The following is a 6,026-nucleotide window of genomic DNA, read 5'->3' on the forward strand; positions in this document are numbered from 1 at the left end:
GAAGGAAAACGTGCACACAAATTATCAAGGCCAGAAAAAAAAATATCACTTTAAGTGACCTCTCCCGGGTTCTGTAGGATTCAGGGCCTAAACAGGATTTACGTCTTGTACTTAAATGTTACATCTTATCATAAATTACTTGAGATTTAGGAATATAGGAATGATTTTGTCCATTCATCCATTTGCCCATATGTCTTGTCATGACCTCACCTATTAAAGGTGGAGCTGAATATTGTGCCGTACAAAAAAAGCACAAAATATTAGTCAATGAAAAAAAAAAGATTTAGTTTCTCATTCACTACTTTTGAATTGGTCCGGTATTATATTACATGCATTCAATAATATTTAATCATCACGGACACACGCACGTACAAATACACACACACAAATACACAAACACACACTTGAGACTGTAATACTGTAGATAATGTACTGTTCATTTTTCCAGGTTCTCAAAAAAAAAAAAAAAAAAAAAATCAAGCAACAGAATCAGTCTGCTTTGATTTTCCTGGTGAAGAAAACCAACACTGCCACTGTTTAGGCAGACATTTAGACCAAATTTGTAAAGAAATAAACCAAAACAAGAAAAAAATCAGTAAGTGTCGTAAAAGTATGTTGACGTCCACCTTTTCTCCCTGATTTGGGGATGGTGCATATATTTCTGTTTTCTCATTACTTATTGTTAAAGGAGTAAATCCACAAGGACACTCGCATATGTGCACCTCTAAAAGAGCAATAACACTCAACAATCTTTATCTCCACAGAACAACAGAGGACTCTATGATGTAATAAAGTGGGAGTATTAAAGGGATAAAAGGAAAAGGCCCATGTGTCTACAAGATTTAGCTGCAAACAGACTCCACTGCCTTCTGTCATTTGGGAGCACAGTTTATTACTTCTTTTTAATTTTACCTTTTAAAATGACTGGTGGGGAGCTCCACTGTTGTGCAGCGAATCCGTATTAGTTCATTAGCTGTAACCAAAGCGATGGCTCGGTGCCCTGAAAATCCTCTCCTGACCCTCCAGTGGCATTCAGAGAGAAGTTCTGCAGGAATAAGAATAAGCAGGATAGTTTCACCTCAGACACTTATTTGTCTCAAACACAACAAGTCTGTTCCTTCTTCTTACCATTTGTTGAACCATTACACCAAGCAAGACAAACAACAGCAGTGAACAGTGCCATTCTTCACTGATGTGAAAGCAGATAAATAAAATATACGGTAATGCAATACCTGACATGTAGAAAAAAAAAAGGAGCTCGAAACTGCACAGCTGGTGGAAGGAACGAGTGAGAAATGCTCCAATATCCCTCTGCGGCGATAGTCAGAGGTTTCCATCCAGTGCGGTGCTGCCGTGTTGCAGCATTTACTTTCTCTGCATGATCACACAACATCATTCCAAAGACATATTGAGAAACAGCAGGTCCCAGCAGCCCCATCATGCACCACAGCTGACTTTGAAACAAAGCTTTCCATCTGCTTATAGGTGTGCTGTTGGATGCAACACAGCAGCTGCAAACATTTACTGAACTTCTGCAAAGTCCAACATGTCATTAATTACCTCCACTAATAAGGGAAGAGCTGATTAAAGAGAACGGGGAATCATTTCCTGATTCTATATGTTTCAGTGGCGTTGTACTCTTCAAATGCTTTCTTGTTTATAACCAAATTGTATAACTTGATTTATTAACTGAATATAATAATTATTTTCTTTTAAAACCATTTAAAAAATAAATTAAAAAATAACAATTATGAATTCAGTAAAGTTTGTATCAAAAAGTGTGTAAAATAGTTTACCTAGAAAAGTTCTTTTTTTATAGTTAAGTTTTAGTCAATATGCCTTTAAAAATTTGATTTCTAGAAAAAGTAATCAGTTAGTTAGGTATAAAAATGTATCAGAATGTGTCCAAATAACATGAGTTTCTAATGTTTCTCAAATTTGAACATAAGAAAATGATGTTATTTGGACGCATATGCAACAGATTTACATTATATCATATAAATCCAGCAGACGTTTTCCAGTGTATATTTAATAGAATTTTTAAGGATTTTGAGAAAGTGTCACATTTATCAGAAGAAATTGTATTCAATGAAATGATTGCACAATTTGTTGTTGTTAAAATATTTCTTCTAAAATATTCACACACATTAAAAAAAAAATCTTAAAACACATTTACATTTTGGAAACTCGATTTCAAAAATATTTTTATGCATTTGTTTTAATAATTCATATTTTACACAATTAAAAATGTGCTGAACATAATTCCTATTTGGTTATTTAAAAAAATAATGGATTTAAAAATGTTTATTTTTTGTATATCAATGCCTTTATCATTTTTAAAGCCCTAAAACCTGTAACAGCAGATTCCAAAGAATGTAGGTCAGTGCCAATCACTGTATTATTTCAGCCAAGGAAGTTGGCAAGTGGTTTTGTTCAGTTTGCTGGTGTGTTCAAAAAGTTACACATTTATGATGTATGACATTTATACCAGTAGCAGATTATCACTTAATGAATGAGAATTTGAGGGCTGTTATACCTGTGTACATGCAATATAAAAGATGGAAAAAAAAAACTTTTAACTTTGCCAAAGAATTTGTTCTGATCATGTGTGTTTTACTCCAGATGTTTTCAGCTAACCCACACAGGCAGTCATCTCTACTGTAACTGTGTGAGGGCACCAAATAAAGAAGCACATGGGAGAAGATTTGTGCATTTACAAGCATTTTTGTACGTATTTTTGTGTTCACGTCCTGTCCACTAACTGCTGTTTCTACTCATCGGAATACACGCGGGCCTGCGTTGTATTTGAACCACATGTTACATATGTCCTGTTCCAGTTTAACATCAATAAAATGTGTGTGTGTGAGCACAGTTCTTCTGCTATGGAGTGTTACAGTAATAAAATCATCACATGACCTCATTCTTTTTGACATTTCACCAGAAAGTCAGCCGTAGCAGAGGGCAGAATATCCATCCCTCATGGCGACGGGTTTGGGGTCACGGCGATTATTCTTGAAGTGATGGCAGCTTTATTTGCCTACTAATTTCCAAACATCACCCCGTGAATCACATCGCCCCGTCTGCCGATGATATGCAGCCAGCTTGCTTCCAGCAGGGAATGGTGATTGGAAAATGCGGCCGTATATTCGCATGTCACGAGCCGATTTGTAGCGGTTAATGTCCTTATTTACTATAGATGGTACAAGCTCGCGCTGTCAAAGTACTGACATGCAGATGACAGACTATAAATATTGGATACACAGGAGAAGAGATCTTCCCTCAGCACCAGTAAATCCAAAGAGTTTTTGCTCAAAACGTAAGTTGGCAGCGGGATAATCTGCCTTCTTCAGACTGAGGTGAAAGACTTTTTCTAAATGGTGTATAAACAATTTGGTGATATTTATTTTACAAAATGGGTTGTTGAGCACAAATACGAGGTCTGTCAATAAAGTAACGGTCCTTTTTATTTTTTTCAAAAACTATATGGATTTCATTCATGTTTTTACGTCAGACATGCTTGAACCCTCGTGTGCATGCGTGAGTTTTTCCACGCCTGTTGGTGACGTCATTCGCCTGTGAGCACGCCTTGGGAAGGAGTGGTCACGCCCCGTCGTCCGATTTTCATTGTGTGGAAATGGCGGAATGAAAAGGACTTTTTTTCCATCAGAATTTTTTCAGAAGCTGTTAGAGACTGGCACCTGGAAACCATTCGAAAAATTTATCTGGCTTTCTGTGAAAATTTTACGGGCTTGACAGAGAATAAGGTCTGTTAGTACAGCTTTAAGGACCCCTTTAAGGACGCTCGGTGCGCCATGTCTATCTCGGCTTTCAATGCTTACCAGTCCAGTAAGTATCAGTGAAATTGTGGAGAGCTGGACATGTCCAAACTTGTCCTCTCACACGCCGAAACGGAGGTGTTCCTTTGTCTCGCTTCCAAAGCGAATCGGTCGTGACGTGCGAAGCCTCCGTGCAGCTTTCCATGACAAAATCTCTTGTTAAAAGTGAAATCTGCTGGAAAATGGCTGATGTCCAGCTCTTGTGATAACCAGAGAAAGAGCACACGATGGTCTCATATCCACAGAGCCATCCGTTTAGAAATGGTCCGGTGGCTTGTGCCGCGTCGTCGCAGCTCGGAGCGCGGTGCACCGAGCGTCCTTAAAGGGGTCCTTAAAGCTGTACTAACAGACCTTATTCTCTGTCAAGCCCGTAAAATTTTCACAGAAAGCCAGATAAATTTTTCGAATGGTTTCCAGGTGCCAGTCTCTAACAGCTTCTGAAAAAATTCTGATGGAAAAAAAGTCCTTTTCATTCCGCCATTTCCACACAATGAAAATCCGACGAGGGGGCGGGACCACTCCTTCCCAAGGCGTGCTCACAGGCGAATGACGTCACCAACAGGCGTGGAAAAACTCACGCATGCGCACAAGGGTTCAAGCATGTCTGACGTGAAAACATAAGAATGAAATCCATATAGTTTTTAAAAAAATAAAAAGGACCGTTACTTTATTGACAGACCTCGTACGCAATCTTTCCTACTAATTTTGTGTGTGTGTGTGTGTGTGTGTGTGTGTGTGTGTGTGTGTGTGTTGTGTGTAATTTTTCAGTTCTTTCGGAACAGTGATTCATTTTCCGGAGAAAATATTTTATTTTTAAATTTTTTTTATTTAAAGTTTTTGAAATGGTGACTCATTTTCTAAAACAAGAAAATCAGTGTTTTCTTTTTCAGTCTCACACCCAGCTCATCACATTTTGACGTAAAACCATTGTCGTGACTGAAGGTCAATATGTGACGCACAGGGAAACACTAACCCTAAAAATATTCACCCATCATCTTCAGGAACCCCTAGTGATGCAGAGGTTGATATGAAGAATTTCACGATTGTCTGGAACGAGTAGAAAAGCTGTTCGAACAGCTGTTCAACTCAGGTCGAATGGCTCACACCACCACATTCACTACATCACAACACTGCCAAGAATCCTGCATGGCAAATTCCCAGACAAACAAATACCTCATCCAACTTCTCAAAAGTAACCATCGATCTACGACAGTAGAACACAAGTATCCCCTTGGCCTTTTCCTGTGGCTGGTGTCCTCAACACGGAGGCACCCGCCTGCTGGATCATGGCCACAGAAACATATCATATGGCCAAAAAATATTAGTCGCTGATGTTCCCTCACCGTGCACGTGATATCCCTCATCCAAGTCCCTCATCCATGACTCATCTACCAAAAGTCAATCAACCCAAGGATTTGCCAAAGAGACCTGTTACCAATGACACCCAGTCTTTGCCTTAAGTAACTGGTTAGGATCCAAGACTGTCACTACAAGTTTTTCCTCCCTGTTTGACTGCTTGAAGGAAGCAAAGTTTGATTGATTTGTTGCATTTAAAATGTCACAATGATGCTCCTGTATCAATTGTTACCTCACTAACTTCTGGTTAGCGGTAAGATTGTTGGGGAAAGTGTAGTGACACAGATCCACAACAGGGGGCGCAAATGAATGGTCAATAGATGAGCCAAAAGGTAACAATTTAATGTTGTGAATGTGCACAACGATTATACAGACAATCACAGAATCTGATAGCAGTCAATACACAACGGTGACGTGTGGGCAGGCTCGAGGATAGAAGACGTCTGTCCTGAGAAGAGCCGGAACCACACGATTTCCACCGCCACCGAACCTGGTGAATACTGGAGCTGCCAAGTCCCGAATTCCCAGGTGGTCACCGTCCCCGACTGTCGGATCTGGTACTGCTGGCGAGGAGCACAAACAGTGAGATGTGGGTGTGTGCACACCCAGTAACAAAAACAGTCAGAAGGTGGAAAGTCACCTCCACCTCTAATCACACACTCATGCAGCTCCTGTTAAATCACTTATCTGGCTGGAGTGTGAAGCGAAGCCATCGCTGATCACACTTTACGCCAATCCCACAGATAAGGAAATGCTACAAGAATACGGCTGCAAAGAAGTTCAGATTATTACTCAATGTTTAACTCAGCAGAGACAATTACCTTCACAGGTAGA

This window comes from Thalassophryne amazonica, chromosome 20, assembly GCF_902500255.1.
Source record: "Thalassophryne amazonica chromosome 20, fThaAma1.1, whole genome shotgun sequence".
Lineage (NCBI taxonomy): Eukaryota > Metazoa > Chordata > Actinopteri > Batrachoidiformes > Batrachoididae > Thalassophryne > Thalassophryne amazonica.